Genomic DNA, 24,664 nt, shown 5'->3' with positions numbered 1-24,664 from the left:
CAATGGAACAGAACAGAGTCCTCAGAAATAATATCACACATCTACAGCCATCTGATCTTTGACAAACCTGACAAAAACAAGAAATGGAGAAAAGATTCCCTATTTAATAAATGGTGCTGGGAAAATTGGCTAGCCATAAGTAGAAAGCTGAAACTGGATCCTTTCCTTACTCCTTATACGAAAATTAATTCAAGATGGATTAGAGACTTAAATGTTAGACCTAATACCATAAAAACCCTAGAAGAAAACCTAGGGAATACCATTCAGGACATAGGCATGGGCAAGGACTTCACGATGAAAGCACCAAAAGCAACGGCAGCAAAAGCCAAAATTGACAAATGGGATATGATTAAACTAAAGAGCTTCTGCACAGCAAAAGAAACTACCATCAGAGTAAACAGGCAACCTACAGAATGGGAGAAAATTTTTGCAATCTACTCATCTGACAAAGGGTCAGAACCTATCCAGAACCTACAAAGAACTCAAACAAATTTACAAGAAAAAAACAAACAACCTCATCAAAAAGTGGGCAAAGGATATGAACAGACATTTCTCAAAAGAAGACATGCATGCAGCCAACAGACACATGAAAAAATGCTCATCATCACTGGCCATCAGAGAAATGCAAATCAAAACCACAATGAGATACCATCTCACACCAGTTAGAATGACAATCATTAAAAAGTCAGGAAAACAACAGGTGCTAAAGAGGATGTGGAGAAATAGGAACACTTTTACACTGTTGGTGGGATTGTAAACTAGTTCAACCATTATGGAAAACAGTATGGCGATTCCTCAAGGATCTAGAACTAGAAGTACCATATGACCCAGCCATTCCATTACTGGGCATATACCCAAAGGATTATAAATCATGCTGCTATAAAGACACATGCACATGTATGTTCATTGCAGCACTATTCACAATAGCAAAGACTTGGAATCAACCCAAATGTCCATCAGTGACAGACTGGATTAAGAAAATGTGGCACATATACACCATGGAATACTATGGAGCCATAAAAAAGGATGAGTTTGGGTCCTTTGTAAGGACATGGATGCAGCTGGAAACCATCATTCTTGGCAAACTATCACAAGAACAGAAAACCAAACACCACATGTTCTCACTCATAGGTGGGAACTGAACAATGAGATCAGCTGGACTCGGGAAGGGGAACATCTCACACCGGGGCCTATTATGGGGAGGGAGGAGTGGGGAGGGATTGCACTGGGAGTTATACCTGATGTAAATGACGAGTTGATGAGTGCTGATGAGTTGATGGATGCAGAATACCAACATGGCACAAGTATACATATGTAACAAACCTGCACATTATGCACATGTACTCTAGAACTTAAAGTATAATAATAATAATAATAAATTGAAACATTTGGAATAGACACCCAAAAATGTGATACTCCCCTAATGATATTTCTGGAAGCAAACAATAGAAGAAATGAAAGAGAAGCAATACTAGAACAAATAACGGCTGAGAATTTTCTAGAACTGAGAGGGAAAAAAAATGAGGCTTTAGAATGACAGTGCTCACTAAGTCCAATAAGGAAAAAAAGATAACTTTACTCAAAGTACCATGAACACAAACATAACAACAGAGAAAATTATAAAATCTACCAGAGAAACAAAAAAGTTTCATGTTCAAAAATAAGAATCATAATGACATCAGAACTTTTATCAGTACCACAGAATGCAAGAAAGCAATGGAAAAATATTTCCAAATCCTGAGAGAAAATAATTTGACCCTTGAATTCAATACACAATACAACTTCATGAATAAAAATAAATGAACTTTTCAAGAGTAAAAGTAAAATATGGGTATGCTAACATGTTAGCATATTATACTACCTATAGATGCTCCCAGAAGTCAACTTTGAAAGACAATGTTTTAACAAGAAGAAAAACAAGTCCAAAAAGAACTTTGATAAATAATTCAATGGAAAGTTAAAAATAAGTAGTAAAAACTTATTGGTGATACCTAAATAAAAATATATGAACAATTAGTTGAAATTAAAATTCCAGATGGTAAGATGGTTTACTTGGGATTTTGTGGGGGGGCAGGGGAGAAGAGCTTGTGAGGGGAACCTTAGAATAAAAACTATTCTAACATTTCTAACACTCTTATCTTCTCCAATGGAACAAAAAGGTAACTGAATAACACAAGACATTTTAGAAAATTCTAAGTTCAATAAAGTGTTAAAAATGTAAAGGTAATCATAGAAGGATAGAAATTGAATGTATAGCTTTTAAACCAGAGGAGGAAAAAATGGAGGAAAACAAAAATACTATATCTCAAAGTGATGAAGGTAACGTGGTTCCCAGAGGAGCATTTATAAATTTTAAATTATTAAAATGAATATAATAATTTATTAAAAACAAGAGGAATTAAATAAATTATTTTTTTCTACAGAATGTGCTGGAATAAACCCAAATAAAGCAAAGGGATAAAATAAAGAAACCTCTTCAACCATTGTTGAAAACAATGTGACGATTCCTCAAGGATCAAGAACTAGAAGTACCATTTGAGCAGCAATCCCATTACTGGGAATATACCCAAAGGATTGTAACTCACTCTACTATAAAGACACATGCACACGTATGTTCATTGCAGCACTATTCACAGCAGCAAAGACTTGGAACCAATCCAAATGTCCATCAATGATAGACTGGATAAAGAAAATGTGGCACCTATACACCATGGAATACTATGTACCCATAAAAAAGGATGAATTCATATCCTTTGCAGGGACATGGATGAAGCTGAAAACCATCATTCTCAGCAAACTAACATAAGAACAGAAAATCAAACACCGCATGTTCTCACTCATAAGTGGGAGTTGAACAATGAACACATGGACACAGGGAGGGAAATATCACACACTGGGGCCTGTCAGGAGGTGGGGGGCTAAGGGAGGGGTAGCATTAGAAATATCTAATGTAGCTGACGGGTTGATGGGTGCAGCAAACCACTATGGCTCATGTGTATACCTATGTAAATAAAACTGCACTTTCTGCACGTGTACCCCAGAATTTAAAGTATAATAAAAAAAATAAAGAAACCTCAAAATCACAATAAGCGTACCAAAATACTCAGAATTGATTAAACAAACAGGAATAAAGTGCTTCTGTGAGTATGTTAAGAACAAAAAACATCCCAGCACTTTGGTAGGCTGAGGTTGATGGATCACTTGAGGTCAGGAGTTCAAGACCAGCCTGGTCAACGTGGTGAAACCTTGTCTCTATGGGATACACAAAAATTAGCTCAGCATGGTAGCAGGCACCTGTAGTCCCAGCTACTCAGGAGGCTGAGGCATGAGAATTGCTTGAACATGGGAGGCAGAGGTTGCAGTGAGCTGGAATCTCACCACACTCCAGCACTGGCAACAGAGAGACACTCTGTCTCAAAAAAAAAAAAAAAAAAAAAAAAAAAAGAAAGAAAAGAAAAGAAAAAGAAAACACACAAAATAATAAGAAGTTCAAAACAAAGAAAACACGAGTAATAAAAATAGCTACAAGTGAAAATATTTTAATTATTTTTATAATTATATAAAATCCATTTTATAATGGATTTATACTATCCATTATATTTTTCAAATACTAATAAACTTGAAAACATAGGTGTAATGGACAATTTTCTAGAGAACTGTAAATTACCAAGGAGTAGTAGAAAGCCTGAATAGACTAATTCACACAGGATGAATTTTTAAAAAATTGCCAGTGTTCTACTGCTTCAATGTTACTGGTATCATATAAAACCAAGTTTAATATACTTGTACTTAACTTGTTACTGTGCTAATTTATTTTGCGGTGGGGGATGGGGGGTGGGCAGGGAAATGGAGTCTCGCTCTTGGGGCCTAGGCTGGAGTACAGTGGCATGATCTCGGCTCACTGCAACCTCCACCTCCTGGATTCAAGTGATTCTCCTGCCTCAGTCTCCCGAGTAGCTGGGACTACAGGCGCCCGCCACCACGGCCAGCTAATTTTTGTATTTTTAGTAGAGATGGGGTTTCACCATGTTGGCCAGGATGGTCTCGATCTCTTGACCTCCTCCCAAAGTGCACCGTCCTAATTTCAAAGATAAGACTTTGTTGACACTAACATGAACTATGAAGAGGAATTTAAGCAGCTGTCATAACCCATGCCTACAGGCAGTTAGCATCTGGTTATATTTACAAATATGGAAACCTTTACTAAATTTGTTCTGTTTTTTAAAAAATTAAATACTGTAACAATGGATATAATAAAGGCATCACCTTCACATCCAGCGACGTTTTTAGTTAATCACATTAAGTGTATAATTTCCTTTGCCTTGGAAGGCTTACTTCATAAAGACCATGCTTTTCAGGTTTCCCAGATATAATAATAAACGTCCAAGTTGTACTTAATTAGAAAATATGGGGCGGCGGGGGGGAATCCTATAGGAAGTAAAAGGAAAGCTCTTTTCTTTCAGTATTCCAGGTATCTAAGTGAAAGAGAATTAGAGAGAGAGAAAGCAAGAGAGATACAGAAAGAACTAAAACTCTCTTAAAGTACAGTTAATAATAATAATAATGCAGTTCAAAAGCTATTACTAATAATATATAGTGAATAAGAAACTATTAATCCTGATTGTCACTGTGGTTGGCAAAATAATGGGCACCCCCTCCAAAGATGTTCAGCCCTAATGCCTGGAACCTGTTGATACATTATCCTACACAGCAAAAGGGCCTTTGCAGGTATAATTAAGGTTAAGAATCTTAAAATAGGGAGATTATCCTGAATTGCCTGGGTTGGCCCCATCTAATCACATGAGCATTTAAAAGAAAGCTTGCCCTGGCTAGAGTCGAGAGATACAACAGAAAGGAAGGTCAGAGAGACACCAAGTTTGAGCAGGATTTGACACCACATCCATTCCTGATTCTAAGATATAGGGGACAACATGCAAGGGCAGCAGGGAGATCTCTGGGAGCTGAGGGCTGCCCCTGGACTACAGCCAGCAAGAAAACAGGGGCCAGGATCTCACAACCACAAGGACCCAAATTCTGTCAACCACCTGAATGAACCTGGGTGTGGATTCTTCCCCAGTGCCTCCAGAAAAGAATGCAGCTCTGCCATCTTGATTTTACTCTGGTGCAACCCTAAGCAGAGAAACCAGCTGAGCCATACTGCATCCAGACTTCTGACCAACAGAAACAACAGGTGCTGTTAGAAGCCACTAAATTTGTGGTCATTTGTATCACAGCAATAGAAACCTACTACAACCACCAACCAAAATAACAAATACAAAGCCAAGATGACCTTACTCTACACACACCAAAGAAAGCCTTCAAATATTCCCAAGGCTAGCCCCATGATTTGGAGTAGGCATTTTCCAATATTGAACTCACCAATACGAAGACATTTTCCATCATGTCAGCCTCATCTTTACTCCCATGTGTTAGCACATTATGATGAAATGAAACCACTGCTTCGTTCTACTGGCGTTTCACCAGATGGTAGTGGATCTGTGTTTGCTATTATGTGCCAGATGGCACTGGGACACCAACCGCTTACAGTGTCATCTAAAACATAGAGACAAACAAAAATTGAGGAATCCCTGCTGTAAAAATTGGAGACAAGAAGTTTCATGAGTATGTTAGCATTCATGGTATTTAATTTAAACTGACCATGAGCCCATTTTAAGACTTCTGTCCAAGTGTGAGTCTGACCCCTGAATTATACCACCACAACACAGTGCTGAAACCTTCTTTGTTATCTGTGATACCTTTACCAATCAGAGAAAGCAATTTAAAATACTCAGGTTCTCAGCCATCTGTCATTATTAATACCCAATTATATTATGTAACTTCCTTGGAAAGTTTTGATGATACAAGATCTTTCTAACACACAGCTACAAACTGATAAAAGGGCACATATTTTACCATGTGACATTTCATATTGGTTTGCATCTGATACCAGGCGAAAGATCTGGAGGATCGAGAAATGTCCTATCATAAGCTATTCACATGCTATTTAGCTATCTAGCTACTTAGCATTAGTTATTCATTTATTGTCAACATGAATTATTTGCCATAAATATGACTTTTTTGAAAGTCACATTATTTGCCATACATATGACTTTTTTATTGTTATAGATTTCTATATCACATGTGCTGGTGACATCACATGGAAACCAACCAGGAATATTTTTTAGCTAGATGGGAAGGGTCTTGTCCTGGAATTTAAGGTGAGGATACAAGGATAATAATATAAGCCAGTCACAGTGACACATGCCCATAGTCCCAGCTACTCAAGAGTCTAAGGTAGGAGAATCCCTTGATCACAGGAGTTCAAGTTTAGCCTGGGCAACATAGCAAGATTCTGGCTCTAAAAAAATAAAAAGAAAGAAAAGAAAAAGGATGATACAGACAAAAGACGTTACAAAGTGGTCTGTTAGAGAATGTCAAAGATCCGTATGTTACTCTGTGATCAAGAACAAGAGTCAGTCCTTCTAAATTGACTTATGAGTCTTGACAGTCACCATTGATAGAAAGCTGGGGGGTTATCAGAAAATCCTACTCTGATAATTTTTCATAATTTTGCTACGTTAATTAAGGTAGAATAAAAAAGGATTTCTGTGTCAGTACTTAAGCATGCCACGACTGTCATTATAGGTCCAGAATGCAGGACTTCTAGACTAATGTATAACCTCTCAAGAAAATTAACTGCAGGAGACATCCTTCCTGATGTAAACAATCACAAGAAACATTTTCTGTTTAATCATCTGGTGTTAACTTTTTTTCAGCAACACCTGTTGAAGACTAACCAAGAACCCAATGTGAAGGCAACACATATACTTAGTTCATTTTAAGTTAAGAAGTAGAGTCACTTGGAATTTCTATACTCACACACACAGGACAGAAATAGCCTAACAACCAAATACCAATTAAGTGGTTACAATTTGATATGACTTTTGGGAGAAAAGGGTGCTAAGAAATGCTATGTGTTATAATTTCTTTTGTGTTTCTTTCTCTGTGTTGATTACCCCAGAGCAATTTTACAGCAAGAAAGTGATGACTTGTTAAAGAACCCTTCTTTCCTTTTCTGTTTATCACTGTTCTCAGCAAAGGTGAGAGATGTTTCATCTGGGTACTAGAACCTGACAAACTCTGTTCATTCTTTTATTTTTTTTTAACATGTAATTGAATTTTTTTTTTATTATACTTTAAGTTCTGAGGTACATTTGCAGAACTTGCAGGTTTGTTACGTAGGTATACACGTGCCTCGGTGACTTACTGCTCTGTTCATTCTTTTACAAAACAAAAATTTTTTAATATTTACTGTGTGCCAAATGATGTAAGAAGAAAACTGCAAAAGATAGAGTTTCCACTTAAAAAGTAGGATCTCACAGCTTATAAAAAGATTCTTGCATATACATTTATAATGACTAGAATATCTACAACAAATATCATGTCTCTATTTTGTAAGTTCACATGAGGAATTTATTATGGGCCAGTCCATGTTTCTATATTTCATAATTTTTTAAATTACATCATCCAGCCTTTCCACACACTTCTAAAGCATTCCACATTGGAAGTTTTATATTTATTTCTTTCATAGCACACATTTTAAATAAACTTATACTAGAGAGAGAAACACACAGTTTAGTCAGAACACTAACTCTCAATCATACGATAAAATAGATTCTTTCTATGGAAGTGTTTTATAGACTTTCCCCGTCCAATATTGTAGCTACCATGAGTTGAACATTCTTAATGTGACAATCCAAACTCTGAAATGCTCCAAAATTCAAAACCTTTTGGGCACTGACATTACAATGTCAGTGGGAAATTACATACCACATGTACACAAACTTGGTTTCATGCACAAAATTATTAAAAATATTATATAAAATTACCTTCAGCTTACATGTATAAGATGCATATGAAACATAAATGAATTTTGTGTTTTGACTTGGGTCTCAACCCCGATGTATCTCAGTATAAATATTCTAAAATTCAAAAAAAGTTGAAACTGGAAATATTTCTAGTCTCAAGCATTTTGGATAAGGGATACTCAATCTGTAATGATACATGGCTATTTAAATTTAAATTATTTAAAATTAAATAAAGTTAAAAATGTATTTCCTCAGTTGCTTTTGCAGTAATCACATTTCAAGTGCTCAATAGCTAGCAGCTACTATGATAGACTGCAGACATCATTATCTTCATCACAGAAAGTTCTACTGAACAGCACATTTACGGTTGTCACTTATAATTATCCTTACCCACAAAGGATAATATTTTCTTGGCCTAATGTCTTAGCCTTTTTGTACAATTGTAGGCTGCAAAGGAGGTGTGAGAAGATATACACCAACACTTGTTATTACCTGAGGGAACTGATGCTTAGAAAGTTTTAGGTGACAGAAAGATCACTCCTGAGGTTTTCCTCTAGATTCAGAAGTTCGTCTTGCATTACAATTTTTAGCCTTTTGTTCCTTGACAGAAGAATGGTGGCTGATTGAAATCAAGGGCTCAGATGATCAGATTTTATCTACTATGACAGTGCTTATTGATTTGTAATAGCTGCTTGATTCACGCTCTTGAGCTCAGAGAGAAAAAGTGGTTTGATATATTAATGATGACTTGCAGGTCAAGAGTTGATGTCACGCTTGCCAGGCATTTTCTATCACTACAAGTATGAGCTAGAAACTAATATAGCTGGCAACTAATATGTACACATGGAGTAGTTAGAAGCGCATGCAGAAGTAAGACAGTGTGGAGGCAGGCCCTGGTATATTTCATATCCCCTAATGGAAAAATCATTCTTCAGTTTGGGCTTTTGTACTTTAGAGGGATAAAGAGAGAACTCTGGTGATAAAAAGAAAAACTTTAAATTACTCTCTTACTCATTCCCCAAACCCTGAATAACCCAGTCCACCTTCTCTCCATCTTTTATAAAAGATATGAGTCCTGTGTGAAGCAAAAAGAAAAAAAAAAAAAACTCTTTGGGTCTAAGAGACAAACTATAAAATAACTTTCCAAGAGAATCTTTGATGGAGAACATAAAATGTCACCTCTTTTTGTAGGAGTCCAGAAATACGTTTTCGTGAAAAACAGAAGACATATGAAAAGACTGTTTCAGGGCACATGATTCTGCAGTAGTCTCTAGAGAGATTTATGAAATACAATTTCTCATTCTTAGAATGTTGCCTATCCATTGTGTAAGTTCCTAGTGCACTCTGTCCCTAGAAAAATAATGTATCATTGGCTGGGCATGGTGGCTCATGCCTATAATCCCAGCACATTGGGAGGCCAAGGTGGGCAGATCACCTGAGGTCAGGAGTTCAAGATCAGCCTATCTCTACTAAAAATACAAAAACAATAGCTGGGAGTGGTGGTGGGCACATGTGATCTCAGCTAATGGGAGACTGAGGCAGGAGAATTGCTTGAACCTGGGAGGTGGAGGTTGCAGTGAGCTGAGATCACGCCACTGCACTCCAGCAGAGGCAACAAAAGCAAAACTTGGTCTCAAAATAATAATAATAATAATGTATCATTTTGCTCACACACACACAAAGGCAGTCTGAGATCTGCTTTACCTTTTTCTATTTGGAAGGTTTTCTTTCATAAATTTCAAAGTAAATTTCCAGCCTTTTCCACATAAAGCTCCTTGTTGAAAGCTCTGGTTCAGCCACTGTGAAGTTACTCAGAGGCTGAATCCAGTCTAAGAGTTGACTGGGAGCTTAGCTTCACTTTCACTATTCTATAGAATATTGGCTATTATACTATGGATCATACATTCACAGAAAGAAAAAAAATGTAAATCTCCTTTTTCCTCTTCATTAGCAATGCTTATAGAATATATTGGTTCAAAAAAGTTTCTTTGATAAACTGTGGTTTTTCAATAATCTGTATAAAATTGTTCTCTATTTTCTGGGATAACAAAGAGTTTGCAGTATGAAAATAGAAGTAATTTCTAAAGTAGGTATTTAAAGAAAAAATTCTCTAGAAGCCTCAATACATAATGGAACATTTGCTTCATTTGCGTCATCAGAAGCATATATACATACACATTCATATAGAAGAAACACTAATATATATATAATATGTATTTTATATATTATATATTTTATATATATATATATATATTTTTTTTTTTTTTTTAAGACAGAGTCTCACTCTGTCGCTCAGGCTAGAGTGCAGTGGCGAGATCTCAGCTCACTGCAACCTCTGCCTCCTGAGTTCAAGTGATTCTCCTACCTTAGCCTCCTAGGTAACTGGGATTACAGGCATGCACCAGCCCTCCCAGCTAATTTTTTGTATTTTTAGTAGAGATAAGTTTTCACCATGTTGGCCAGGCTGGTCTCCAACTCCTGACCTCAGGTGATCTGCCCACCTCAGCCTCCCAAAGTGCTGGGATTACAGGCATGAGCCACTGCACCCAGCTGAAGAAATACATCTAAGGAAAAGAATTTAATTTGGTTCTTGTTGAAATGTTTACATTATTAAGATTTTTTTGTTCTAAGTTATAATTTGGCTTCACAGTTCATGCTGGCATCATTCTGACAATCTTATTTCAATTAATTAAAGGCAATTCACCATTTAATAACAAAAATATATTTGATGGCCTAAATCAAACTAGCAGGTATTAATCCACAACAACATGACTGCTAGATAATGGGTCTCTCCATGTTTCTTAAACATACACACACACTAGTTATAAAACAAGAACAAGAGTGACATAGAATAATGCATAGCCCTTCTACTAGTTAGACATTTCAGCATGCACAAAAGTGAATGTCTGAGGATGTATAGGTGTACTTTAAAAATTCAAAATATAAAAAATAGAAGAAAACATAGGAATTTTTAATAATCTTGGAGTGGAGAAATAACCAAAATAGTCACTAAAGAGAGGTGGTTTTTAAAAAAGTTATACATCTAGTCTATGCAGTGCTATGCAGCTCTTAAAAAAACTACAGGAGGTATAGTCTTGTGTGAGAAAACATCAAAAATAATAATAAATATAATATGGTCCTACACGAAATATGTATGTAGTGTGTCGACATTTATACACACACATATATAATATCTGTCTATAAAGCTTATATATAAAATGAAGAATGCCTATATGAAGAGTAGTTTTAATATGACATTTGAATGTTTTAATTACTAACCTTTCGCCAAAAACATGTATTAAAAAACAAAAAACAAGGCAAGAGTTAAAGATTTAACCTGGAGATGCAAGTGGAATGTCCAACTTTTAACCTTTACTGAGAACTTGTAATATGGCAAATATTAAATGAACATGTAAAGGGTGAATGATTATATTTCATGTAAATAATTATATTTATACAAAATGTAAATTTGTTCATTTAATCCTTATAGATCTGCAGGGCACAGTTAACAGTTATATTTCATATATGAGATAACTAAGATTCATAGTGGCTGGCTAATTTGTCCACAGTTACACAGCTGATAAATGCCAACATGGATGCCTGATCTATCTGATATCAAATTATCCCTCTTTTGTGATGAATAGATAAGAATTGTTTTATATTAACATATCAAAGCACCAGCTTATAAGAGTTGTGTCTGCTTACTGAATTATGGTGTTTTATATTTATATGGTTATTTCCAAAGTACTTGAATATGACCATTTAATTCGAGTATATCAACGCATATTGAATGCTTACTTTGTATTAGGCACTATGCTAGGTCATAAGAACAAAAAGATGACTAAGAGGTTGTTTAGGTCCTCAAGCAGCTCAGTCCAGCAGAAGAGAAAAGGAAATAAACAAATATTTACAAAAATGCCATCCTATATACCATGTAGTCGAAGTACAAAGCGCTTTGGGGGAAAGAAGATGGCCTATTATTTGGGGGAATACATACCAGTTGAAAACCTGTTTATAAGATTTATTTTTAGCAAGCTTTTTCTACATACCATTTGGAACAGAATCTTAATATAAATTTTAATCAATTCCCAAATAGTGGATTTAAAATTTTTTAATGGTGTCATCATTAAGACTAACATTTAAGTATATTTCACAAACAGTCTAACACACATTCTAGCTATTCTAAAAGGAAATAAGACCAATCATATAACATAGATAATTTTTTTAGAAAAAAAATTAGGGGAGAATGGAGGAGACATTCTTCTTTTAGTCATATGTTCATGAAATTCTTGAATGGTTATATAATAATTTATTGCCCTGTTAGTTTGGTTTTACAGGAAAGATTAAGAATAGAATATGACTGATTAACTCCTATCTGGGGTCTCCTCTCCACCTACAATTTCATGTGAACATCTATCAGACTCCACAATATGAATTAAATTAAGAATCATCAAAAAGTTTCTTTTTTTTTTGCATGTTTTGCTCAACAAAATACAGAAAGTTGAGAGTTGTGCCCACCTTATTAAAACGTGATAATATTTTGAATGCTGAGATACGTTACACCATATTAAAATATTTTATTAATAAATTAGGAATATTTAAGGTTCTAATTAGCTCTTCTCATAGACAATACATATATTTTTCAAAATTAAAAACAAAATCTTACTGCCAATAAAATGACAGCACTCAAAATTCTGTATTTTCTTAAGAAATTTTTAATTAAAACTTATTTTTATTCCAAACAAAATGGTGATAGCTCCCTAAATTGGTTTTACCTTAAGGAAATTTTGATTAAAATTTGTTATCTGCTTAAGGTATCCTTTGTAGAGTAGTGTATAAACATACTACCATACTACCAGGAGACAAAAGGCAGGACAAATGATTCTTCCTTTGTACCACTCCAACTGGCCTTTCTCTGATGGGCAACTACAGGACTAACTCTCTCCTATATCTCTGTTCCTGTCTATTCTGTTCCTAATTCAGTGGTCCCATAAACTGAAGTTGGACAACCTAAGAGGAGGGAGGGGTAACTGGCGGTGGAAAAAAATGTGTTACTTAAGAAAGTATGTTGGAGATCAGATAAACCTCTTGATTAGTACATCATTGCAGATTTCTCTTAACTCCACAAAATAGAGGACTTCACAACCATTCTTTTACTGTAACTTATTTTTAGATTTGAGCTAAAAATCATCAGGGAGTAATCACTAGACCATAAGAATGAGACACAGACTTTTCATGGACTAATTTTATCTGTAAAGTGGGAAAGCTAAACTTGATCATCTTTAAGGGCTGGCTCTTAAATTTGTGAGGTCTTGATGCTCAGGAATTAGATAAAACATTTGTCTGCTCTTACGTGTCAGGAATGTTTCTCTTCTTTATGCAGAAAGTATACAATTCTAAGCATCTTAACTTCTATTTTCATAAAAGAGCCAGGTAAATAGTCCATTAACACAGTAGAAGATTTAGAAGATTATTGGGCAGATTCCTATGACTTTCTATGCCCCTCATAAAATATTAGCAAACTGAATAAAACAAAATAATAAAGACATACTAAACAAGCTAGCCTGTGTTTGTGAGCTGGTGAAACAAAGCAACCTAAGATTTATTGTTCGAGAAAACCCACACAGTCCCTCTTCCCATCTTTCTCTCTATAAATAGACAGGTATAGGTGCATAAATATATTCATATACCTCAAATATGTACATTGCAAAAATCATGGGAAGCAAATGAAACAAGTTGTCAAGAGTAGTTACCCCTGGATGGTGAACTATAAATGATTGTTATCTGGTTCTCTCTACTTTTTCTGCACTCCCTAAATTTCCCGCTATTTATAATTTTAAAAATATATTTAGATACCACTAATTTGTTTCTACTAATAGCCCCCAGATGTGGGATGCTTGAAATTTTTAGCAAGAAATAATTTTAAATAATTTTAGCATACAAGAGTATCTATGGCTTAAGTGCCTATGAGCAAGAAATGTAAGAAGTTTGATTTAAATACAGAAAAAGCTAATTTCACATGCCACAAAGGGGCACTTAGAACAAAAAGAAAAAAAAAGTGTACTCTGGTCCAAAGTGATGGTTGGTGGGCAGTTTACACTTCATAGTTTATATCAAGAGATTAGCTTATGTCAATTTTGTAAGACCTATTCATTGCACGATCTGACGAACAAAGAGATAAAAACCACAAATCATCCATTGACTATTTGTGGATATTTAGAAGGAATTAAAGTAGAAATCTAAGGCATTTATTTTAATGTCATATTTTAGACTCCAGATTCACAGAAGCCCAGTCCCTTGGAACCCTACTGGCCTTTAAAAAAAAGATTACACTTATTGATGCGACAGGGTGTCTATACACATTGATATGACACAATGAAATAGAAACTATTAAGAAGCAGAAACATGTGATTGGGATTCATAAAGATGTGAAGGTGTTCGCACTCAACATGGATGCCTGGATTGAGCTGGTGTCCTCTTCTCCCTCCTCTCATTGCTGCACTTGAGATAAATAGAATCACAGAATTAGGAAAATTGCAGAGCTATGTTATGGAAACTAATTTGCAATTTCCAAAGAGAGTTACAGAAGAAAAAAAAAGTTAACTGCTTCTTCAGCCTTCCATAAATGATGAGTGCTTGATTAGAGAAGCAAGAGGCCGGAGAAACAGAGGAGTAAAGAAGAGGACTCCACAGATGAGCTTCTCCAGGAAGGTGAATGATGCCCCGCGATCTGGAGAACATCATGGATTCTAAACCAACAGTTTTTGGGAACATTCCGTGAGAACATGTGTCTTCTTTTGGATGGATATGACTGACAACAAAAAAAAAGAGTCAACCTTCTGTTGCGATATGTGCCATAGAAGGCTTTTGAACCTTTTACCTTATTATTGCTGAAGATCTTGTCTGAGAAAATCGTCAGAAGAAGGCATACATGCTACTTGATTAATTGGAGGAAATGTTGAACATTTATTGACTTCAACTAAGCATGTGTTCAGGTATTTCCTGTTTTTTTTCCATGTTTGGGTGAGTAAATCTTTAGAATAGGTGATATTGTATTAAAAAACAATCATTTATGAAAGGTTGAATGAATATGTTAAATGATTTACATGTATTTTACATCATGTTAATCCTCCTTAGTCGTTACTAGCTTTATTTTTAACATGAAATGACTGAAACCAAGAGAGTAAAATGACATGCCTAAGGTTTCACAGACTGCAAATGGAGGGATTGAAATGTAAAGCTATGTTTTCTGGCTGGAAAGTTCTTTTATTATTATTATTTTATTTATTTATTTATTTAGAGACATAGTCTCACTCTTGTTGCCCAGGCTGGAGTACAATGGCACAATCTCAGCTCACTGCAACCTCTGCCTCCCAGGTTCAAGCGATTCTCCTGCCTCAGCCTCCCGAGTAGTTGGGATTACAAGTGTGTGCCACCATGCCTGGCTAATTTTTGTATTTTTAGTAGAGACAGGGTTTCACCATGTTGGCAAGGCTGGTCTTGAACTTGTGACTTCTGGTGATCCACCCGCCTCGGCCTCCCAAAGTGCTGGGACTACAGGCGTGAGCCACCATGCCCAACTTCTGGCTGTAAATTTCTTACTCTGCACATATAGCATCAGATCTCCATCTATCTAATGTGACTCATGTTAATGATATATCTATTATTCCTATTTTATGAAGTGCTCTTTTAACGAATGGATAAAAAACATTGCTGTTTTTCATTAGTGGGAAAGCTTATATGATTTTTTTCTTCCAGTTTAAAATGTGAGAATTATTTCAGGATTTTTCCTAATATTGAACCATTTTTAAATTGCTGGCATGATGTGTTTTTTTAATCTTTTTATTTTATTTTACTTTTTCTCTTAATATGTTGCTAGATTCAGTCTTCTCATTTTATCTTCTATGTTTCCATTTATTCATAAGTAAAATTGCCCTGTGGTTTTATTACAATATGTTATTTATGTGTTTTGTTTTCACTGTTCTTTTTATCTAAAAAAAAAAAAAAAATCTTTGTTCATGCATCACAACACATCAAATAGTTGTGGTATCATTTATTGCTTAAATTTGGGGAGACAATTCACCTAAGAAAAAAAAAAAAGTAAAGTTTCTCACATCTGAAGAATATGAAAATTGTCTCATTCTTTTTAGAGACAGACGGCCAGTCTCAAACTTCTGGGTTCAAACCGTCTTCTTACTTCAGCCTTTTGAGTAGCTGCGACTACAAGCGCACCACCAGGCCGGGTATGCATTTTTTTTTTTTTTTTTTTTTAATTTTTTTGAGAGGGAGTCTCACTCTGTCGCCCAGTCTGGAGTGCAGTGGCACGATCTCCGCTCACTGCAAGCTCCGCCTCCCGGGTTCACGCCATTCTCCTGCCTCAGCCTCCCGAGTAGCTGGGACTACAGGCGCCCGCCACCACGCCTGGCTAATTTTTTGTATTTTTAGTAGAGACGGGGTTTCACCACATTAGCTAGGATGGTCTCCATCTGCTGACCTCGTGATCCGCCTGCCTCGGCCTCCCAAAGTGATGGGATTACAGGCATGAGCCACCGTGCCTGGCCCCGGCCGGGCATGAATCTTTTCTTTAGTTTCCACAGCTGTCTTTAGCAAGCAAACTTGTAGTGGGATCCGATTCATGGAGCTTTTGTCTTAACCTCTCAGCCTAAGCTGAGGAGTTGATTAAACTCAAAGGGAACAAGGACCACCAAGAAGGAATATTATCTGTCATATTTAAAAAATGAGTATAATCATCTTAGAGCCTGAGATTCCAGACTACTTGGCCAAGCTACTAAACACCAACTGTCTCTGTAAAAATACATTGTTTTCAATCTACAAAATGTCCCAGGAACAGGGCAGCTCACTACCAAGGACCCAGGGCTCTCATTGGTCCACTCTTCCATTCTCCGTGTGTTATCAAGACACGGTCCCAGGTGTCACAGGCTGACATGTTCCTACCCAGAGAGAAAGAGAGGAATTCCCTCCACATGTCTGTCTTATTGGGTAAAATATTCCCCAGGAGCCCCTAGCAGACATCTCCTCCAGTCCCTTTTACCAGGATTGGGTCTCACACCTATACGGTAAGGACAAGGGAGGTGAGAATGCAAGTATAAACGGTTTCAGTATCTATTGTGGGAGAAAGTTCTCCTAGCAATCAAGAAAAAAAGATAAAGAAATAGCTGTTTTGGAGGCAAGCAAGAGTTTTGCCACAGGAGAATAGAAGAGGAGGGGTACCCAGGTGAGACCCACTGGGGAGGGTTAAAAGAGCAGCAAAGAAGACAGCGTGTGGATACAAAAGGCAAACCAGTGTTTTCTTCCCAACATTGACTAAGAATTGTATAGAACAGAGTATAAGAGGGAATTGTCTTTTAGTATTTTGCATGTGATAGGCTTTTAATACATTTTGAATTTCCCCATGAGGTTGAATGGATTGAAACATGAGGTTGATGGGGCTAAGACATAATTATGGTAACTCAGGATAGGAGTATTTGGGTACAAATCTTATTTTTTACATTGAAGTCAGAGAATACAGCAGTGCCTTTTACAACCATCCTGGTGGCAGTCGGAGACAGTGTCTATGACCTGGACACTGCAGGGGCTCAATCGTTATACGCACACAGGTTTGCTTTTCACATGGGATCCAGGTGAGAGAGACTATTACTTTCCTATATTCTTCTTCACTTTATCAACCCATTAATACTATCTTTCACCACGGTGATGAGAATGACTGACACATGGGAACAGAGATTCATTTTTCATTGTGAAAGAAAAAAATCCCGCCTCCAATACGGCATTAAAGAGTACCAATTCCTTATCCTTCTTTGTGTTAAGTGTGTGTTACTTAGTCTTAGCTCATCTGTGTTTAATCGGCTTCCTTCATGCTCTCTCCATGAAGCCAGAGATGTACATATTAATAAACACAGGAGTTTTTGACAGCTTCCCCTTCCCTAGGGCAAGATTGCTCAACTAATAATAACTAAGATATCTTTTGACAAGTGCAGCTAAGAGCTGGGAAAGCTTAGTCAATCTACATCAGCCTTGTTGGCACTTTCTTTCCATTTCCTACCTGCATTTTCTTGAATGATGGAAATGCAGAATGTAGAATCTACAAAATCCAGGAGACGCAGCGGATGAAATCAGGCCTGGAAGGTTAGGGAGGAATGAATGCGAAACCAGACTCATATTGATCAGGGAAAGGAAAACACTTTTTCCAACTACAATTGCAGCTGAAACCCATAAATTAGATGATTGAAGCAATAAGACACGTGAAATGGCTTTTAAGTCCACTACCCACTCTGTGTAATAAATTTCAAATGACATCGAGGCTTTTAGCGGAAAGAATGATTTATTGCCATCTGCAAGAAGGAAGCTTTCAGGGATTATCTCTAACGTGGCAAAATACTATTCCAAATTTCACAAAATTAGCAAAGCTTCGTGAAGCTTGGTGACTGAACTGACAAGCAAGCTAGCTCAAAAAAAAATTTTAATGGAACAAAAATATTGCAAATGTGCATTCTTATATACCAATACTTAGAGATGTATTACTTCCTCAAAAATAATCTAAATTCCACAGTAAATGAAAACCTCCTTTGATTTGTTAGAAAAAACATCCTGAGGATATTTAATTTTTGAATTACTTTTAATATATGTGTATATCCCAAAAGAATAGATACATAGAAAAGTATAAACCAATTCCTGCTCACTTTTGGCATGAATTAATTCTAAATTGATTTACTTTCCTTGCCTCAGGCAACACCCTCCATTTATCTCTTCATTTAGGAGCTGAGACAGTTCAGCAGTGAACCACCTGAACAGGTGAGAGAGGAAACAATCATGGAACTAAATTGCAGCGTGCTCTTACCTCTGTGATTAGGTTCACACCTGTAATCCCAGCACTTTGGGAGGCTGAGGCAGGAGGATCACTTAAGGCCAGGAGTTTGAGACCAGACTGAGCAACAGTGTGACACCCCTTCTCTACAAAAAATTATAAAAATTAGCCGGGTATGGTGGTAAGTGTCTGTAGTACTAGCTACTCAGGAGGCTGAGGCAGGAGTATCGCTGCAGTCCATGAGTTCGAGATTGCAGTGAGCTATGACCACACCACTGCACTTCAGCCTGGGCGATGGAGGGTGACCTTGTCTCTATGGGGAAAAAAATGTTAGTAGGCAATTCAGGTAGAATCTAAATCTGAGAGGTTCTTCCAAAAATGCATACTTGTCAAGCAGAAGGGTCTAAAAGAAAATGACAGGGAAATCTGCGTATTGTAACAGGAAACAGTAAGAATGATGCTATGAAGTCTGAGACCTGAAAGATTTCCTAGACTTTGTGCTTCCCTCTTGTCCACCAAGTACTTTTATTCTAGGAAGTTTGCAAAGAATTGGAAAGTAGGAAATTAAGAAGGATGCTTTCTCTACAGACAATAGGCTTTCACTGTCAGAATCTTGGATTTCCAGTGTACAATGTACCCACCAGGTTTTCTGGGTTTTGTCCCTGTCCAGGTCCAGCAGCATCTGGCTACTAAGAGGGAGCACCTGCAAGCTTACAGGCATGGTTTCTCCTCAGGCTCCAGCTCTGCCTCTTCTAACTAGTCCTCTCGCTTTCTGAGGACACAGTCAATTCTAAGACATAATTGGTATCCATTAATTAACCATATATTGCACCTCGTTGTTTTCCTTCTATGTCACCTATTTTACCACTACAGAGACTCAGATTTAATTATCTCATCTGTCAAGACTATAGTCTAAGAAAGAAAATGTTTTGGATATTAACACAGTCTCTTTTCTCCCCCTGTAAATTTAATGGAAGTGTATTCCAATTTTTAATGATTTCTCATTACTGTAAGATAGAAAAATAGCCAAAAAAAGTGCCTCTTTCAATTCACATAATTAAAATGAATATCTTCCTTAGACAATTTTCAAGTTGCCATTCTTGAAACTGAACATGGTTTAATTGTTCATAAGTGGTAGGACTAATGACTACAATGGAAGAGAACTTTACAGTTTAATATCTCATCTTTCCTCAACTCCTCTTCATATAAACAAATTCTTCCTATAAATGATAATTAGTGATAAAAGCCATAAAACACATTATATTTGAGGTAGCCAGTGTCTTCACATATACCAAGGCATATTCTCCCACTTATCATTTATAAAAATGTTTTGTCTCACAAATTTATGATATGAATATCAAATAAATGAGTTTTCCAACATTTATAATTCCACTAAATCTGAAGATAAAGAGAACTAGTTCCTACCTGAAGAAATGAAATATTCCTCAAACGAGTAGACCTATAATTTTACACATGATGGAAAAGTATTTTAGTCATGGATAAGCTCCCAAAACCCTGTGATCTGAATTCAGAAATTAATTAAAGAGTAAATTTTTCTCAGTTTCCAAATTAACTGAAAGACCTGCATGCAGGAATATTGGAGCCTCAGCATGGAAAGCATTCAAAAATAATATGATTCATTGTAAAGTAGTTCTCTCTTGAACTCCATCTGTTCTAATTATCTATTGCTGTGCAACAAACCACTCCAAACTCAGTGACATAAAATAGCAACCATTATGCTCACAGGTTCTGTGGGTTGGGATTTTGAACAGGGTACAGTGGGGAGGGCTTATTTGTGCTCCAGGACATCTAGGGCCTCAGCTTGGAAGCCTCCAGTGCGTTGAGGGTGACTCAACAGCCAGGGGCTGGAATCACCTGGAAGCTTCTTCACTCACAATCTTTTATTCTAGGAAGTTTTTTCTAGGAAGTGCCTGAGCTGGGGTAACTCAAAGGCTGAGCCCAGCTTGGACTGTCAGTCAGCATGCCTGCACATAGTCTCTCCACGTTTCTCACAGCATGGCAGCTGAGCTCCAGAAACAGCCTTCTGAGATGGAGCATCTGGAAAATGAGTCTTCCAGAAGACCAAGGCTCACACTACTTGGTTTTATTCCTGCCCAGCCTCAGAAGCTATACAGTATCACTTTCACCAAATTCCACTAGTTACAAGCGAATTCTGAAAGGCAGCCCAGTTTCAAAGGGAGTGCAATGAGACTCTTCCCCTTGATAACAGAGTTGCAAAGTCACGTTGTCAAAGAGTATATGGGTTGGAAGTTATTGTTGAAGCTATATTTGGAATATACAGCTTGGCCAACCATCAGGAGAAGAGGATTGAATGTGAAATGCTTTTACTATCTTCTATATAACAATCTATGCTAGGTAATTTACACATAATATCATTGAATTACCAGCAACTTTATGCTTCAGTTCTGACATGAGCCACATTATATTAGCGATATCTATTTTTAATCTGTCTCCTCAACTGGTTGATAAATTACTCCAGAACAATAATTTTATTTTTATCTGTTCCCAGTGCCTTGCATAATGCCAGGCATGTAATAGATGCTCAAATATTTGTGAAATAAAAATCTTCTCTGTAATAGATCTGGTCATAATTATTCATTTACATACATGTTCCCTGTTCAACTCTCTGCCTCTTGCTGGCTTGGACTTTGTCTTGCTTATCCCCAAAACTTAACACTATGCCTGGTACACAGTAATTTCCCAAAATACATATATTTAGAGCTGAACTAGTCTTTGTTAAGAAGATAGCCCCACTATATTGAAACCAATAATGGAACTGCTATGAGGTTAAAGATAATTAACTACATCCATGCCCCTATAGTAATAGAAACCAAAAGTACATATTTCCCTTATCAAATAAACAAATTAATTTCTAACAAACTACTCCAAAAGCTATTGGGTTAACACAACAAATGTCTTATTATCATTTGAGATTCTGCACATTGACTAGGCAGTTCTGATACTGGCTGATTTGCAGTTACCCAAGCACTCAGTTGATCTGGAACCACCAAGAAGACTCCCTCCCGTTGCTGGCAATTGATGCTTGTTGTTGACTGAGAGTTTAGATTGGCAGCCTGCTAGAAGTCTTGCAGGACGCTTCTCCCTGGGAGACATGAACATCTCACAGCCATGGGAGCTGTGTTCCAAGAGGGTGGACCAAGAACAAGCATTCTAAGGGAGAAGAAATGGAAGCTGCCAATCTTCATAAAAGCTAGACTCAGAACTGCCACAGTGTCCAGTACTTAGCCATATTTTATTGGTTACGCTGTCTCAGCACCAGTGAGATTCAAGGGTTGAGAAAATAAGTTTCATTCTCAAAGGGGAGTGATCAAGAATATAGAATCATCTTTAATCCACCACAAAATGAGAAAAAGGAAAAACAAATACAGAATACTTTGGTACAACTTCTTTTGTTTGTGAATAAGTAGAATAATCCAACACTACACCAATGGTTAAGCAAAGCTCAAGGTGAAGATTCTAAATTGATTCCTGCACAGTTCAGAGACAGAAAACCTGGCCTTTTCCTGGTTGTCTAGTAAGACTTGGGTGCTCCAAAGAAGGGATTTATGTTCTCTCTTTATAAATCGTTTGAGATAGCCTAAGTGAAGAACACAAGCCAGTTGGACATATACCAGCTAACACCCTGCCCACTTATTTTAACTAATGCTAATTAGGGAAAAAATTTTCCTGGGAAAACAGTCATAATTTTAGCTAAGAAAGAAAAAAAGAGTTACAAACTTGTATTTATAATATTATCCCAATTATGTTTTTACTTGTGTGTAATAAGTTGAAGCATGTTAAACAAATTTTATGGGAAGCCACTGTTTTGGGCTGAGCGCCTACATTAGACCCCTACAGACTAGACCAAATCAAAATGGAGTCACTTGTGCTAAGTGCCACATAATCAAAATGAAACTTTAAGCATTAGGAGATATACCTAATGTAAACAATGAGTTAATGGGTGCAGCACACCAACATGGCACATGTATACATATGTAACAAACCTGCATGTTGTGCACATGTACCCTAAAACTTAAAGTATAATAAAAAAGAAAAAGAAAAAAGAATTCCCTGGCTTACCAGGCCAAAAAAAAAAAAAAAAGAAAGAAAGAAAGAAAAGCAGGTAGATCACCAAACAGACTAGTTTTTTCCTGAAAACAGGATGCTCACAACAACCAATTGGAATGGGCCCAGTCAATCTGAGTCAGTGTAATAGGGAAGTCCCTTCTGCTTTAACCCTTATAAGATAGGTAAAATGAAGTAATGAGATGTTAACCAATCCACTTTTTCTAGTGTGTTGTTTCCTTTTTCCCATCTTAAAAAACCCAGCTCTTCTGTCATACCCTGCAGAATACATGGTCTATTTTATACAAAATGCTGTCCAGATCTAGGATGTCAAATAAAAGTCAATTAGATCTTTAAGTTAAACTTGTGATTTTGTCTTTTGGCAGGTGTTGGGCATTTGTTGCAATAGTATATGAAAACTCAAATTTGTTATCTTCTGCTGCTTTTAGACGAAGCTTTTTGTGCATACTTAGAGGATGAGTTTTCAGGTATTATATGTCAAGACTGGAACCGCCTTAGCTCCTGGTAAGTTAAATGGTCTGTGCTGGGTCTAAGGACCTAGAATCTGGCCATTTCAAAGAGAAAGGTGCTTAGGTGAGTTTTTAAATACTATGATTCAAATGAACAGGAAATAAAGGCTGAGTATTTCTCAGGGTTGAAGGAGAGTGTGGCCTGATTTGGGATGAACAAATCAGCAATTAGAAGAGTAGAGGAATTCCTCAGGAATGTGAGGAAAGAATAAGAAGGTTGCCAGTACCTTCAATGAGACAGCCTAGATGGCAAGTTTAAGTTGTCTGTTTCGTGTTGCCAGAAAAGAATACCTAAATCTGGGAAATTTATGAAGAAAAGGGGTTTATTTAGCTCATGGTTCTATAGGTTGGGAAGTTCAAGGGCATGGTCCTGGTTTCTGGTGGGGACTCTCCTGCTGAGTCACAACATGACAGAGACAGTCAAAGAGAAGCAAACACCTTCAAAGAGCTAAAACCCAAAGGGCATCCTAGCTTTCTAACAATGCACTGTCTCAAGAGCTAATCTATTCCCACGTGAACTAATCTACTTTCACAGAGTAAGAACTCATTGTCAAGAGAGTCATTCATGAGGAATCCATCCCCTGTGATCCAAACACCTGCCACTAGTCCCCACCTCCCACCACCACCACACGGGGATCCAATTTCAACACGAGTCTTGGTAGGACAAACCAAACCATAGAAGTGCTTGAAAGGCAAGCTGGAGGTGTCAGGACCTCCACACGCAGGTGCATGGGAGGGCCTCTGAAAGCAGAACACTAAGCTCAGTGGATTTGGAAACCACAACAGGTCCCCATGTGGAATGGGGTAAGGGGACTGGGAGGTGCAGTCTCCAGTTCACTAAATAAACTGAAGAACAGAAGTCCACCCTAACTTCTTGGATTGTAGAAATGCTGACAATCTGTCCTAGCCTAAGAAGGGAGGAGGAAGGCACTAAAAATAACTAAGAGTAAACTGCAACATAATAAACAAGAATGCAGTCGATGAAATTTCATTGTACCCAGTGTTAAGAAATGTGACACAGTGGCTCACACCTGTAATTCTAGCACTTTGAGAGGCCAAAACAGGAGGATCACTTGAGCCCAATAGTTTGAGACCAGCCTAGGCAACATAGTCAGACCCTGTCTCTACAAAAAATTAAAAAATTAGCCAGGCATGGTATGGTAGCTTTCACCTGAGGTCCCAGCTACTCAGGAGGCTGAGGTGGGAGGATCCCTTGAGCTCGAGAGATTGAGGCTGCAGTGAGCCATGGTATGCCCCTGCATTCCAGCCTGGGTGACAGAGCAGGACTCTTGTCAAAAAAAAAAAGAGAGAGAGAGAAAACAGAGAGGGAAAAAGGAAGGAAAGAAAGAAGGAAG

The sequence above is a fragment of the Piliocolobus tephrosceles genome, chromosome 5 (genome assembly GCF_002776525.5).
Source record: "Piliocolobus tephrosceles isolate RC106 chromosome 5, ASM277652v3, whole genome shotgun sequence".
NCBI classification, from domain to species: domain Eukaryota; kingdom Metazoa; phylum Chordata; class Mammalia; order Primates; family Cercopithecidae; genus Piliocolobus; species Piliocolobus tephrosceles.
The sequence above is the reverse complement of the archived record's forward strand: the minus strand, read 5'-3'. Positions refer to the sequence as shown.